Source organism: Microcaecilia unicolor, chromosome 2, assembly GCF_901765095.1.
Source record: "Microcaecilia unicolor chromosome 2, aMicUni1.1, whole genome shotgun sequence".
In the NCBI taxonomy this organism is placed as follows: Eukaryota; Metazoa; Chordata; class Amphibia; order Gymnophiona; family Siphonopidae; genus Microcaecilia; species Microcaecilia unicolor.
Genome location: NC_044032.1, coordinates 332,769,123 through 332,786,438, shown reverse-complemented (window position 1 = coordinate 332,786,438; position 17,316 = coordinate 332,769,123). Strand labels below are relative to the sequence as shown.

At 40.8% G+C, this 17,316-nt stretch overlaps 1 protein-coding gene across 1 annotated transcript in view; it reads right to left on the bottom strand.

The window, feature by feature from the left end:
• The window catches only part of LOC115463653 (sialic acid synthase-like), an 89,603-nt gene that overhangs the window by 8,511 nt on the left and 63,776 nt on the right, over positions 1-17,316 (bottom strand).

Here is a 17,316-nt window from a genome sequence, read left to right as displayed (position 1 = left end):
AGAAGAAAAAAAAAGGAAAAGAACAAAATGTAATTTTCAAGCTTCAAAAAATTTAAACAGATGACTGTAAAAACAGCTTCAATTTAGGGACACAATAGTGTCATGTATTAGCAGAGATTCATTTTACTTAGGTGTCATAAAATCATTACAGATATGGTTGGCCACTCTTATCAGTAAATCATGCTAAGGACTTATTTATACCCCAGGTTTACTGTACTGCAATCTAACAAACACTGCCTGGTGGTAAATGTTCAGATTATGGGTGTTCAGGATATAACCTTATGATGTTTGGTCCGTCTAGTTTTATCACCAACTGTCACCTGTTTACAAAGGTAGTAGCAAAAATTACTTCCAATCAAATGTCTTATTTTTTACTTTCAGGATTGGCCTAGATTTAAGAAATGTATCATTTTTGATTAAAATAAGCTTTCCACATATTAGGGATAATTTTATAAACAGGATGCTTCTGCAAGAAGTCCAAAAGTCACCTATTTTAAGCCTATTTTATAAAGTCAACATAGGCATCTATGTGTCTTTATAAAACAGGCTCTCAGAATCAGCTCATGCATATTTACATGTTCTGAAACTGGTGAAAATGAGAGCATGTACTTTATTCCTTAAATTCTACATATGGCACTAAAAAAAGGTGAACACTCAATATGCACATGCAATTTAATTGAACAAGCCAATTAGCACCAATAATTGGGAACTAACTGGCAACACTTTGAATTTATGCACGTCTGCCTAGTCGGTATATATGAAGAGAAGCATTCAAATTATTGCGCATGGATTCAAAAAGGGGATGTGGCCATGGGAGAGGCATGGGAAAGTTAGGGGTACTCCTAGAATTTGCATGCATTACAGAATATGGTAGATCCATGCCTAATTTGGGCAACATTTACTGAACGTAGACTTGTGTGTGTACCTGAATACTTCATAAATATATGCATATATTGCAACTCTGCTTCTGCTCCCCCCCAAACTATGCCACATAAGTACAGTGTTGCCATACTGGGACAGACTGAAGGTCTACCAAGCCCATTATCCTGTTTCCAGCAGTGGCCAATCCAGGTTACAAGTACCTGGCAAAATCCCAAAATAGTACAATACATTTTATGATGCTTATCCTAGAAATAAGCAGTGGATCTTCCACAAGTCCATTTTAATAATGGCTTATGGACTTTTCTTTTAGGAAGCTATCCAAACCTTTTTTAAACCCTGCTAACTGCTTTTACCACATTCTCTGGGAACGAATTCGAGAATTTAATTACATGCTGAGTGAAGGTATATTTTCTTTTATTTGTTTTAAATTTACTACTTTGTAGCTTCATTGCATGCCCTCTAGACCTAGTATTTTTGGAAAGAGTAAACAAGCAATTCACCTCTACTCGCTCCACTCATCATTTTTTATAGACCTCTATCATATCTCCTCAGAGCCCTAGAGGCATATTTTCAAAGCACTTAGCCTTCCAAAGTTCCATAGGTTTCTATGGAACTTTGGAAGGCTAAGTGCTTTGAAAATATGCCTCCTAGCCACCTTAGCCTTTCCTTATAGGGAAGTCGTCCCATCCCGTTTATCATTTTCGTCACCCTTCTCTATACCTTTTCTAATGCCACTATATCTTTTTTTGAGAAGCCTCTGCATATCATTAAAAAAAAAAAAAAGGTAGGGGCACCTTTTTCCATGCACCTACATTTTATCATATGCAGCCACACAATTTTATAAAAGCATTTTTTTGTATGTGTGTTACACAGGATTCACATGCAGAAAAGGCTTACATTACCACCTTATTGCCCTGCCCCATACCAGACAGAAGGACAACATAATAAGGACCTATGAAGATTGAGGCCAAAACCCTTGTGGAATCATTGCAGAACTGATATGCAATGCAGAAGAAATGTTAGGGTAGACGTAGCATTCTAGGAATGCTCATTTTTTGTTGTTGTTGTTACATTTGTACCCCGCGCTTTCCCACTCATGGCAGACTCAATGCGGCTTACATGGGGCAACTGAGGGTTAAGTGACTTAGAGCTCTAAAAGTAATCTATTCTGCTAGCAAATATGCTGAAAAGAAAGGGGAATTTTCAGGACAAAAAATGTATATAGATGGTAAATGTTCAAAGGTGCCACTGACATGGGTTTAAAAAACAGCAACAGTTAACACTTGTACATTAAGCATATAAAGCAAATGGATTTCTAGGTAACTGAAAATATGCACATAGGTTTGTGCATTCTGTGAAAGTAAATACATAAAAAGGGCGGCTTTCTGAAGGATGTTTGGAGATCTTATATTAGATTTATGCAGATATATGAGATTTTCAAATGGTAGCACCTAAGCAGCATAGGGCTAAATTTACACACAAGGGGGTAAAGTGTGTACACATTTTACTGCATGGGTACAGGCAAATTTTTGCAAAATGAAAAGGATATACTTCCATTTTCAAAGCTTTTTCAAGTAATTTATGCAGACGTTTATGTAATTCTGTGCCTGAATTTATTTGCGTACACAATTCTCTAACATGTATACAACTTCTGCTCAATCTAGCTAAATTTACAAGCACACTAGTATACTCACATATCAAAGGGCAATTTTACCAAAGCCTATTTCTACAGGTAAAACACTGCTTCACATTGAAATGCTCTAGAAAACTGCCTTCCATGCTAAATAAATATACCTGTGTGTATATACAGCTAAATAATATGGTCATTCACAAAGGAAAAATATTCAACATTAAGGAATCTTTCCAATGTGGTATATATCATTCAGTGTAAAAAATGCAGTGAAGGATGCTACACTGGAGAAGCAAGTCAGATGCTAAAGAAGAGATTTAATTTACACAGACACCATATGAAAAATGCTACTACCAACCAGGATGGCACTTCTGTGGGGCAACACAACCCATCTTCAAATCCTTGCTCAAAGCCTACCTCTTCAATGTCGCTTTCAGCACCTAACCATTGTACCTCTATCCAGGAAATCTAGACTGCCTCAATCTTGATTGACTGCACTTTTTGTCCTTTAGATTGTAAGCTCCTTTGAGCAGGGACTGTCCTTTGTTAATTGTACAGCGCTACGCAACCCTGGTAGCGCTTTAGAAATGTTAAATAGTAGTAGTAGTAGTAAAACCAGAACACTGTACCAGTGATTTTATGATAAGAATCCTAAAAGGGAACTTTAAAACAATACAGGAACGTAAGACCTTTGAAGTCAGAATGATTAAATATTTTGACACCCACCAGACAGGACTTAACAAAGATCTGGGTTTTCTAGCCCATTATAAACCATAAAATTGTACTGCTGTGTCACCCTCCTGTCTCCATGCATATCTCCCTGCCCCTCATCCACCCGACTCTCCCTGTCTCTTACCTACCCACCCCCATCCTGTTAGTCTGTCACTGAAATGCTTTGATGTTTCACTTATATATAATGTCATCTACCAACATTTGCTTATTTCTGATCTGACGAAGAAGGGCAACCTTCAAAAGCTAATCAAGAAATGTATTAACTTATGTCCAATAAAAAAGGTATCATCTTATTTTCTTTTCCGTGTTTTATTTGTATTGATTACCTCAAAAAGTGGACTAACACGGCTACCACATCCTTCTACAGCTAAATAAGAAAGTGATTTTCAAGCATCTCTCTCATCTTTGAAGGTTGTGTCATTGAGTACAGGCTTAAACTTTGCAATTAAGGGATAACATAGTAACATAGTAGATGATGGCAGAAAAAGACCTGCACGGTCCACCCAGTCTGCCCAACAAGATAAACTCACATGTGTATACCTTGATTTGTACCTGTCTTTTTCAGGGCACAGACCGTATAAGTCTGCCCAGCACTATCCCTGCCCCCCTAACCACCAGCCCCGCCTCCCACCACCGGCTCTGGCACAGACTGAGGACTTGCTCTACACTGTATTTAGTGGCCTAAGGTGTTACATGACTGGTTAATTCGATTCCACAGTGGGAAGTAAAGGAGTACAGTGAGGCTGTCTAATTCATTTTATTGAAAATAATAGTAACTTTTAAAAATGCTCACTTTGCAGTTATTTATATTCTCAAAAATAACCTTATGGTGCTGACTCCTAAGGTGAATCTTAGCATCAAGAACTATGACTGGGATTATTCTTCCCAATGTGCATAAATTTGCATTTGTTCACATTAAATTTCATCTGCCATTTGGATACCCAGTCTTCTTGTAATTTTTCACAATCTGCATGTGTTCTAACAACTCTGAATAGTTTTGTGTTGTCTGCAAGTTTAATCACCTCACTTGCCATTCCCATTTCCAGATCAAATAAAACAGAGATTATAACAGACTGAATCACCACAGACAATCTTGACCTCCTATTCATCACTGAAACCTGGATTCATGACCTTAAAGACCCCATAATCTTAGATTTATGTCCTCCAGGATACAAAATTACCCACTGGACAAGAAAAGGAAAAAGAGAAGGAGGAATAGCCATAATATACAAATCCGAATTCACCATCACGACCACAGCCAACTCCATTCTACCACAACTTGAAATCGCTTCGGTAAGAATTAATCACCCAAACTTGCAAGAACACCTTAACGCAGTCCTGCTTTACAGACCGCCAGGCAACTGGCAAGATTCCCAAATACACTTTATGGACTTTATCTCGAAAACTTGCGTCTCTACCTCAAATCTTATCATAATAGGAGATATCAACTTGCACCTTGAAGATCTCAACTCAACAAGCACCCAAGAATGCGAAGATTTCCTACAATTATGGGATCTTCACAGGACAAACACGCAGCCAACACATATCAAAGGACACACACTAAACATTGTCACATACAAACTCGATCCTGACTCAAACCTTACACTGATAGACACAAAATGGACACCCGCACCATGGACTGATCACTATAAAGCAAACATCACTCTCCAATGGAGAACAAAAGACTTACAGAACAAACAAGAATGTAAAACCTACACTACGAGAGAAAAAATAGATCCAGTAATATTCTGGCAACAGATCTACTATAACGGATGGACAATAAAGACAGACACAAACCAATTTCTCCAAGAATGGGACGATAGATGCAGATTCATATTAGACAATATTGCACCAATCCAAACCAGAACCTCACAGAGAAAGAATTCAATACCTTGGTTCAATGAGGAACTGAAAAACACTCAAAACACAAGTTAGAAGGTTAGAACGTGCATGGAATAAAAAGAAAGACGACCCCACACTCAAAGCCTGGAAACAACTCCAAAGAAAATACAAATATACCATAAGACAAATCAAGATACCTGTCAGTACCATCGACTATGCTGAACTCCTTGACTGTTTAGACCCGGACCCTGGCGTATACCCAGCAGACAGAATATGGACCAATTTCGAGACATTAACAGAGGAAACCATTTCCCAAACGCTCAAAAGATTTGCCAAATCTAACTGCAAACTAGACATATGTCCAAACAACCTTATGACATCTGCTCCTCAACAATTTATAACAGACATAACGAAACACTTGAATTACATGTTACAAAATGGAATCTTCCCGAAGGAGAAAGGAAACATACTACTCACCCCCATACCCAAAGACGCAAAGAAAAGTCCCAGTGAAATAACCAACTACAGACCAGTAGCATCCATTCCCTTAATAATCAAACTAACGGAAGGGATGGTAACCATACAACTTACAGACTATCTAAACAAATTCTCTATACTCCACGACTCCCAGTCAGGATTTAGGTCTAACCACAGTACCGAAACAGTACTAGTTACACTCATGACCAAATTCAAACAAATGATTGCAACCGGAAAGACATGGTTGATCATGGAATACTACTACACATCCTTGAGTACTTAGGAATTGGAGGTAATATTCTCAACTGGTTCAAGGGATTCCTAACCAAATGATCATACCAAGTGACATCTAACTCGACTACTTCAGCCACATGGATACCTGAATGCGGAGTTCCACAGGGATCCCCCTCTCGCCGACTCTATTCAACTTAATGATGATACCCTTGGTCAAACTATTATCAAACCAAAACCTCAACCCATATATATACGCAGACGATGTAACCATCTACATCCCATTTAAACAAGATCTAAAGGAAATCTCCAATGAAATCAACCAGTCTCATGCACTCATGGGCGGATGCATTTCAGTTGAAACTTAATGCAGAAAAAAACCCAATGCCTAATACTCACCTCACAACATAACACGAACAAATTCACTACCATCAACACACCAAATCTGAACCTGCCAATCTCAAACACCCTAAAAATTCTGGGAGTCACCATCGATAGTCACCTAACACTCGAGAGTCACGCGAAAAACACAACCAAGAAGATGTTTCACTCAATGTGGAAATTAAAAAGAGTAAGACCTTTCTTCTCAAGAATCGTTTTCCGCAACCTGGTACAATCAATGGTGCTAAGTAATTTAGACTACTGCAATGCACTCTACGCCATCTGCAAAGAGCAAATAATCAAGAAGCTTCAGACAGCCCAGAACACAGCAGCTAGACTCATATTCATGATGTATTGTAAGCCACATTGAGCCTGCAAAGAGGTGGGAAAATGTGGGATACAAATGCAATAAATAAATAAATCATTAATAAATATGTTAAATAGCACTGGTCCCAATACAGACCCTTGGGGCACACCACTATTCACCCTCCTCCAGCAAAAGACTTGGCCATTTAACCCTACCTTTTGTTTTCTAGCTATCAACCAATTCCTAATCCCCAATGGCGGCCAAAAAGCAAACAGAATGCTAGGAATTATTAGGAAAAGGATAGAAAATAAGACAAAGAATATTGTCTCTGTATTGCTCCATGGTGCGACCACACCTTGAATACTGTGTGCGATTCTAGTCACCATATCTTTAAAAAGATATAGCAGAATTAGAAAAGATTCCAAGAAGAGTGACCAAAACGATTAAGGGGATGTAACTCCTCTCATCTGAGGAAAAGCTTAAGAGGTTAGGGCTCAGCTTGGAGAAGAGAAGGCTGAGGGGGGATAATGATAGAGGTCAACAAAATACTTAGTGGTACAGAACAAGTAAACATAAATCGATTTTTTACTCTTTCAAAAAGTACAAAGACTAGGAGATACTCAAAAAAGTTATATGGTACTACTTTTAAAATGAACAGGAGCAAATATTTTTTCACTCAACGAATAGTGAAGCTCTGGAACTCGTTGACAGAGGATGTGGTAACAGTGGTTAGTGTATCTGGGTTTAACTTTGGACAAGTTCCCAGAGGAAAAGTCCATGGTCTGCTATCAAGATAGACCAGTGGCGTAGCCAAGGGTGGGCCCGGATGGGCCCAGGCCCACCCAGTAGCAGCACATCTATGATGTGGCTGGCAGGGATCATCAAGCCGGGGCAGCCAAAAACTCCCAACAACGGTCCCTCCTGCATACCTTGTAAATAGCAGATCTTCGCCTGCAGTGAGCAGCGACTGATACATACTGCTTACACTGGTCCCACAGCCTTCCCTCTGATGTATTCCTGCCTATGCGGAAACGGGAAGTTGTATCAGAGGGAAGGCTGTGGGGCCAACATGAGCAGTGTGTATTAGTTGTTGCTCGCTGCCAGTGAAAATCTGCTATTTAAAAGGTATGCAGGGGAGGGAGATATTTGAGAGACCATATGGCATGCAGGTGAGAGAGGGAGAGACCAAATCACTTGTGGGACAGGGTGGAGTTCTTCTGCCCACCCATCTTGGGCCCAGGCCCACCCAAAATTGGGTGTCTGGCTACACCCCTGAGATAGACATGGGGAAGGCCACTGCTTGTCCCTGGGATCAATAGCGTGAATCTTGCAATTTTTTTGGATTCTAACAAACAAAAGAAAGGGGAAAAAACAAAAGCAATACTCAAAAAGGGGGAGAAGTGGGGGGAAAAAAAAAAAAAAGAGGAAAAAGGACCCGGGGGCATCAGATATTCATCAGTGGCAAGGCTATTAGGTCTCCTATAGCACAAAGCTATTCCAAACCCTTGAGCCAAAACCTCTACTTTATTCATCATTTAAATTTCTATTATGAATGCATTTACGTAAGTACATAAGTAATGCCACACTGGGAAAAGACCAAGGGCCCATCGAGCCCAGCATCCTGTCCACGACAGCGGCCAATCCAGGCCAAGGGCACCTGGCAAGCTTCCCAAACGTACAAACATTCTATACATGTTATTCCTGGAATTGTGGATTTTTCCCAAGTCCATTTAGTAGCAGTTTATGGGCTTGTCCTTTAGGAAACCGTCTAACCCCTTGTTAAACTCTGCCAAGCTAACCGCCTTCACCACGTTCTCCGGCAACGAATTCCAGAGTTTAATTACGCGTTGGGTGAAGAAACATTTTCTCCGATTTGTTTTAAATTTACTACACTGTAGTTTCATCGCATGCCCCCTAGTCCTAGTATTTTTGGAAAGCGTGAACAGACGCTTCACATCCACCTGTTCCACTCCACTCATTATTTTATATACCTCTATCATGTCTCCCCTCAGCTGTCTCTTCTCCAAGCTGAAAAGCCCTAGCCTCCTTAGTCTTTCTTCATAGGAAAGTTGTCCCATCCCCGCTATCAATTTAGTCGCCCTTCGCTGCACCTTTTCCAATTCTACTATATCTTTCTTGAGATGCAGTGACCAGAATTGAACACAATACTCAAGGTGCGGTCGCACCATGGAGCGATATAACGGCATTATAACATCCTCACATCTGTTTTCCACACCTTTCCTAATAATACCCAACATTCTATTCGCTTTCCGAGCTGCAGCAGCACACTGAGCAGAAGGGTTTCAGTGTATTATCGACGACGACACCCATATCCCTTTCTTGGTCTGTAACTCCTAATGTGGAACCTTGCATGACATAGCTATAATTCGGGTTCTTTTTTTCCCACATGCATCACCATGCACTTGCTCACATTAAACGTCATCGGCCATTTAGTCGCCCAGTCTCCCAGTCTCGTAAGGTCCTTCTGTAATTTTTCACAATCCTGTCGCGAGTTAATGACTTTGAATAACTTTGTGTCATCAGCAAATTTAATTACCTCGCTAGTTACTCTTATCTCTAAATCATTTATAAATATATTAAAAAGCAGCGGTCCTAGCACAGACTCCTGAGGAACCCCACTAACTACCCTTCTCCATTGTGAATACTGCCCATTTAACCCTACTCTGTTTCCTATCCTTCAACCAGTTTTTAATCCACAATAGGATTTTTCCTCCTATCCCATGACCCTCCAATTTCCTCTGTAGCCTTTCATGAGGTACCTTGTCAAACGCCTTTTGAAAATCCAGATATACAATATCAACTGGCTCCCCTTTGTCCACGTTTGTTTACTCCTTCAAAGAATTGAAGTAAATCGGTCAGGCAAGATTTCCCCACACAAAAGCCGTGCTGACTCGGTCTCAGTAATCCATGGCCTTGGATGTGCTCTGTAATTTTGTTTTTAATAATAGCCTCTACCATTTTCCCCGGCACTGACGTCAGACTCACCGGTCTATAATTTCCCAGATCTCCCATGGAACCTTTTTTAAAAATGGGCGTTACATTGGCCACCCTCCAATCTTCCGGTACCACGCTCGATTTTAAGGATAAATTGCATATCACTAGCAGTAGCTCCGCAAGCTCATTTTTCAGTTCTATCAGTACTCTAGGATGAATACCATCTGGTCCAGGAGATTTGCTACTCTTCAGTTTGCTGAACTGCCCCATTACATCCTCCAGGTTTACCGTGAAGTCAGTAAGTTTCTCTGACTCGTCCGCTTGAAATATCATTTCCGACACCGGTATCCCACCCAAATCTTCCTCGGTGAAGACCGAAGCAAAGAATTCATTCAATCTTTCCACTACGTCTTTGTCTTCCTTGATCGCCCCTTTTACCCCTCGGTCATCCGGCGGCCCAACCGATTCTTTTGCCAGCTTCCTGCTTTTAATATACCGAAAAAAATGTTTACTATTTTTTTTGCCTCTAATGCTATCTTTTTTTCGTAATCTCTCTTGGCCTTCTTTATCTGCGCCTTGCATTTGCTTTGACACTCCTTATGCTGCTTCTTGTTATTTTCAGACGGTTCCTTCTTCCATTTTCTGAAGGCATTTCTTTTAGCCCTAATAGCTTCCTTCACCTCACTTTTCAACCAGGCCGGCTGTCTTTTGGAGTTCCGTCTTTCTTTTATAATTAGTGGAATGTTTGGCCTGGGCCTCCAGGATGGTATTTTTGAACAGCGTCCATGCCTGTTGTACAGTTTTTACCCTCTCAGTTGTCCCCCTAAGTTTTTTTTTCCACCGTTCTTCTCATTTTATCATAGTCTCCCTTTTTAAAGTTAAACGCTAACGTATTTGACTTCCTGTGTATAGTTACTTCAAGGTTGATATTAAAACTGATCATATTATGATCACTGTTATCAAGCGGCCCCAGTACCATAACGTCCCTCACCAGATCATGCGCTCCACTAAGGACCAAGTCTAGAATTTTTCCCTCTCTCGTCAGTTCCTGCACCAGCTGCTCCATAAAGCTGTCCTTGATTTCATCAAGGAATTGTACCTCTCTAGCATGTCCCAATGTTACATTTACCCAGTCTATATTTGGATAATTGAAGTCACCCATTATTATCACATTGCCCATTTTGTTTGCGTTTCTGATTTCTTTTATCATTTCTGTGTCTACCTGCTCATCCTGGCCAGGCGGACAGTAGTACACTCCTACCACCGTCCTTTTCCCTTTTATAAATGGAATTTCAACCCACAATGATTCAAAGGTGTGATTTGTGTCCTGCTGAATTTGTAATCTGAGTCAAGGCTCTCGTTAATATACAATGCTACCCCTCCACCAGTTTGGTCCACCCTATCAGTACGATATACTTTGTACCCCGGTATGACAGTGTCCCACTGGTTATCCTCCTTCCACCAGGTCTCAGTAATGCCTATTATATCCAATTTTTCATTTAGTGCAATATATTCCAACTCTCCCATCTTATTTCTTAGACTCCTATATTAGAAAATATAAAGACAAAACTCAAACCACACAAGTAGCTCCTAAAGTCACTACATCTGAGGCACTAAACTTAAAGCCTCACTAAAGTTACAAAAAATTGCAATAAGAGAACAGAAAAGAAAAGAAAAGAAAATAAGCGGCTACTTATCCTGCATTTGCATGCTCAGAATTGGCCAAAGGTAGGAGACTAATAGCCTTGCCACTAATGGATATCTGATGACCCCGGGTCCTTTTTCCTCTTTTTTTCACTTCTCCCCCCTTTCGAGCATTATGTTAGTGTACTCTGTTCCCTTTGGGTATATACTACTTCAGATTCTGTCAAGTACTTGTGACCTAAAATGGTCACTGCTGGAAGTAGGATGCTTGGCTAGATGGATCACTGGTCTGACCCAGTATGGCAAATAAATTGTTTATTATTTATATTATGCATTTATTTTGTTTTAGAACTGTGACCAAACAGTGAACTATATAATTATGAAGCAATTACTCTAACCTCCAAACAGCAGCAGATCAATGTTGTGATATCACCAGTTATGGCGGTAACTATATCTGACTTATTACCATGTATGGAAACATAAGAACACAAACCTTTAATCTGTACCTGTATATAATAAATATGCACCAGATACTGAGGCAGAGTTTCCTTCCTTTTTTCCTGTGTTTTGATTGCCGGGTTTATCATTGTTTCTACTGTCTGACTTTTTTTTTTTTTTAATGTAAATATGTGCAGTAACTGACAAGCTGATAAGTAACAGAACACATCAATTATTCTACTACTACTACTTAACATTTCTAGAGTGCTACTAGGAGTTTTTGTGCACTGAGCAAGAAAAAGGATTGGGCAAACAGCAACTGATGTTCAGGGATTTGTCTGCAAATTGTATGCAAATTTCTCAAATGCTTATTCTTTTTTTTTCAACACTTGATATATCGCAAGTAATCAGAAGACCCAACCCAACCTGTTTTAAGCCCTTGAAGATTAGAAGTGAATACTACTGTTTTACAGTGTTTATCCCTGCCTGCAATTTCAGGAAATGATAAATTGCATCAATTTTCTGGATAGACCATGGACCCTACAGTGGTGGAAATAAGTATTTGATCCCTTGCTGATTTTGTAAGTTTGCCCACTGACAAAGACATGAGCAGCCCATAATTGAAGGGTAGGTTATTGGTAACAGTGAGAGATAGCACATCACAAATTAAATCCGGAAAATCACATTGTGGAAAGTATATGAATTTATTTGCATTCTGCAGAGGGAAATAAGTATTTGATCCCCCACCAACCAGTAAGAGATCTGGCCCCTACAGACCAGGTAGATGCTCCAAATCAACTCGTTACCTGCATGACAGACAGCTGTCGGCAATGGTCACCTGTATGAAAGACACCTGTCCACAGACTCAGTGAATCAGTCAGACTCTAACCTCTACAAAATGGCCAAGAGCAAGGAGCTGTCTAAGGATGTCAGGGACAAGATCATACACCTGCACAAGGCTGGAATGGGCTACAAAACCATCAGTAAGACGCTGGGCGAGAAGGAGACAACTGTTGGTGCCATAGTAAGAAAATGGAAGAAGTACAAAATGACTGTCAATCGACAAAGATCTGGGGCTCCACGCAAAATCTCACCTCGTGGGGTATCCTTGATCATGAGGAAGGTTAGAAATCAGCCTACAACTACAAGGGGGGAACTTGTCAATGATCTCAAGGCAGCTGGGACCACTGTCACCACGAAAACCATTGGTAACACATTACGACATAACGGATTGCAATCCTGCAGTGCCCGCAAGGTCCCCCTGCTCCGGAAGGCACATGTGACGGCCCGTCTGAAGTTTGCCAGTGAACACCTGGATGATGCCGAGAGTGATTGGGAGAAGGTGCTGTGGTCATATGAGACAAAAATTGAGCTCTTTGGCATGAACTCAACTCGCCGTGTTTGGAGGAAGAGAAATGCTGCCTATGACCCAAAGAACACCGTCCCCACTGTCAAGCATGGAGGTGGAAATGTTATGTTTTGGGGGTGTTTCTCTGCTAAGGGCACAGGACTACTTCACCGCATCAATGGGAGAATGGATGGGGCCATGTACCGTACAATTCTGAGTGACAACCTCCTTCCCTCCGCCAGGGCCTTAAAAATGGGTCGTGGCTGGGTCTTCCAGCACGACAATGACCCAAAACATACAGCCAAGGCAACAAAGGAGTGGCTCAGGAAGAAGCACATTAGGGTCATGGAGTGGCCTAGCCAGTCACCAGACCTTAATCCCATTGAAAACTTATGGAGGGAGCTGAAGCTGCGAGTTGCCAAGCGACAGCCCAGAACTCTTAATGATTTAGAGATGATCTGCAAAGAGGAGTGGACCAAAATTCCTCCTGACATGTGTGCAAACCTCATCATCAACTACAGAAGACGTCTGACCGCTGTGCTTGCCAACAAGGGTTTTGCCACCAAGTATTAGGTCTTGTTTGCCAGAGGGATTAAATACTTATTTCCCTCTGCAGAATGCAAATAAATTCATATACTTTCCACAATGTGATTTTCCGGATTTAATTTGTGATGTGCTATCTCTCACTGTTACCAATAACCTACCCTTCAATTATGGGCTGCTCATGTCTTTGTCAGTGGGCAAACTTACAAAATCAGCAAGGGATCAAATACTTATTTCCACCACTGTATATACAAATTCCCTAGCCTAGACTGGAATGGACACATAACAATTCGATGTGAAGGAATTTGGAAGGGTAGGTCTTTGGCAAAATTGATACGGAAACGCCACCATGACATGACATCTCCAAGATGTTCTGAAACACAGATGTATTCCATTCATCCCTAATGGATGACTCCACTGCAACTTTAGCATGCATCAGTCTGGGCCAGTGGATGTTATTTCTGCAAACTCCCATCATCATGGACATTAGGGTCAAATAAACATTGAAAATGACAGCAGATAAAGACCATACAGCCTATCATATCAGCTATTAAGCTCCACAGTCTTTTTGTCTTCCTCAGAGATCTTCTGTGCTTTTTCCATGCTTTTTTTAACTCGGATACAGTCCTTATCTCCACCAGGAAGATGTTTCATACACCACCCACACTTTACTTGAAGACATTTTTCCTCAGATTAATCTCAAGTCTATTCCCATTTATCTTCTTCACCCTATGAACCATTGTTCCAGAACATTGCTTCAACTGAAGGAATCTCAGCTCAAGCTGAATTGAGTAATTTATGCCCAACAGTAGCAGCTCCATTCATTCATCCCAGCCTGAAATGTGCTCCTTTTCAGACAACTGTTCAAGTGGATAATCACATTACTCCCCATTCTAATGTTAAAGTACTATGACTTCCAGACATATTAATTCAAGCTCATTAGGCTCATGCTTTTTTTCTCCCAAAGTTACATACAGGTATAGTATATTATATTATAAAAAAAATCATTATGCCAATGCCAGGCAAAAAGACAAACTTGGTGCTGCAGATAAAGATTTCCTAGAATAACTAGTTACATTCTGTGATTAGTATGTACCTCCGAGTATATGTATCCTTGAGATCCAAACAGCACAGTCAGTCTCCTTTGTTTGCAAAGGAACTAATGCTGCCAAGGGAAATCATACTAAAATTTGTGTATACTTTCTGTCCCCTAGGATGGGACAATATCCTCCAATTTTCCTGGGTAACAGATGTACTTAAGAGTTAAATCCCCACCCTCTTTCATGCATTAAACAGATTCAAGTATTCTGACATTTAAGAAAGAGAGTGCCACAATGGTTATGCTCTCTAGATCAAGAAAAAAAACAACCCTGGTTTAGCTGGACTGTTGCATGAGACCTAGAGCTTTTGAACTCCAGAGAAGGCCTCAAAGCAAGTAGAAAAAACAGGATGCATCTTTTCTGAGGGGGGGGGGGGGGGAGAAACCTTCTATGCTACATGTTTTGAAGCTGGTAAACAAAGTATTTGCTGCAATCTATAGTGACAAAAAAAATCTCCCTCTTAAAACAGGGTAACTAGGCATCCCTAGCTTAAGAACGCTGATCCTTGTAGGTGATAGTGTAAGCAAGCAAAGTTCAGTAGTACAAACATTGGGATTGTTCCGTGAGCAACAGTTGCTGCTGGGGAGTGGAAAAAAGTAGGGCAGGGCAGTTTAGCTGTTTTTACCCAGTTTGAAAGCTTGAATGAGGAGAGATCAAGTCTCTTATTAAATCTGTGTGCCCTATTACTTCAGGGCTAGACCCTTGACCATTCAGATTATTATTATTATTATTATTACACTAGTAAAAAAAGGCCCGTTTCTGGAGCCAATGAAACGGACGCTAGCAAGGCTTTCCTGTGGCCCCCCCCCCCCCCCCCCCACCGAACGCACCTTGGTTGTTAGTGAGGGCATTGCGCCGCTGTGGCCGCCGTCGATCTGTGACTATGGCCCCCCCCCCACCCAACGCACCTTCGTCGTGAGTGGGTGGCCCATTGTGGCGCCCTGGCCGTCATCGACGTGAATGAATTGCTCCGCCTCCGCCCTCAACGTCATAATGTTTGATGCGAGGGCGGGGCCCCGAGACTGTGATTTTGTTGGCTTCAGAGCTTCAAACTTACGAACCTTGGCTTCAGTGACGTCATCAGACAATAGAACGTTGAGGGTGAGTTTTATATATATAGATTTGTATCCCACATTATCCCACCTTTTTGCAGGCTCAATGTGGCTTACAATTCATCGTGGATACTGGAAATAGAAAAGAATGTACATTTGGTTTTACAGCAAGTTTTGGGTACATGATGGTGTAATACATAATACTGGAAATAGAAGAGAGTGTACATTTGGTTTTGCAGAAGTTTTGGGTGAAATACATGATAGTGTTAAAGCCACAGACATTAGATACATGATAGTGTGAAAGCAAAAGACATTAAAGAACATGCCTGGATATCATAAAGAATGTAGAGTTACGCGTGTTGTTCTTTATGATATATTTTGTTGAAGAGATAAGTTTTCAGGAGTTTGCGTAAATTGGTCATTTCATAGACCGTTTTCAGGTTGCGTGGCAGTGTGTTCCAGAGCTGTGTGCTTGTATAGGAAAAGGTTGATGCATGCATTACTTTGTATTTCAAGCCTTTACATTTGGGAGGATGAAGGTTGAGGATTGTGCGGGAGGATTTTTTTGCATTTCTGGGTGGCAGTTCTATTAGGTCTGACATGTAGGCTGGGGCGTCACCAAGGATGATTTTATGGACCAAGGTACAGAGTTTGAACGTGATGCGTTCTTTGAGTGGGAGCCAGTTGAGTGGGGGTGTTGCGCTTTCGTATTTTGGTTTGCCGAATATAAGTCTGGCTGCTGTGTTCTGGACTGTCTGGAGGTTTTTTTTGAGTATTTGCTCTTTGCAGCCAGCATAGAGTGAATTACAATAGTCCAGATGACTAAGTACCAGTGATTGTACCAGGTTGCGGAAGACATTCCTTGGGAAAAATGGTCTGACTCTTTTTAGTTTCCACATTGAATTGAATGGAACATCTTTTTAGTTATGTTTTTTGCATGATTCTCAAGTGTTAGGTGTCGGTCAATGGTGACTCCAAGGATTTTTAGGGTGTCTGAGACTGGTAAACTTAGATTAGGTTATTGATGGTGGTAAATTTCTTTTGTTGTATTGCAAGGTGAGTACTAGGCATTGGGTTTTTTCAGCATTTAGTTTCACTTGAAATGCATCTGCCCAGGAGTTCATAATGTGTAGGCTTTGGTTGATTTCGTCAGAAATTTCTCTTAGATCATGTTTGAATGGGATAAAGATCGTTACATCATCAGCATATATATTTGGGTTTAGATTCTGATTTGATAGTAGCTTAGCCAAGGGTGTCATCATTAGGTTGAATATGGTCGGTGAGAGGAGGGATCCCTGTGGAACTCCGCATTCAGGTGTCCATGTGGCTGATGTAGTCGAGTTTGATGTCACTTGATAAGAGCGGGTGGTTAGGAAACCCTTGAACCATTTGAGAACGTTACCTCTGATTCCGAAGTATTCGACGATGTGTAATAAAATTCCATGGTCAACCATGTTAAATGCGCTTGACATGTCAAATTGTAACAGTAGTATGTTGTTGCCGTTTGCTATCAATTGTTTGAGTTTGGTCATAAGCGTGACTAGTACGGTTTCCATACTGTGATTAGAGCGAAATCCTGACTGGGAATCGTGCAGTACCGAGAACTTGTTTAGGTAATCTGTGAGTTGTTTGGTCACCATGCCTTCTGTTATTTTGGTGATTAAGGGGATGGATGCTACTGGTCTATAGTTCGTTAGTTCATTAGTATTTTTCTTTGCATCCTTGGGTATGGGGGTGAGTAGAATGTTACCTTT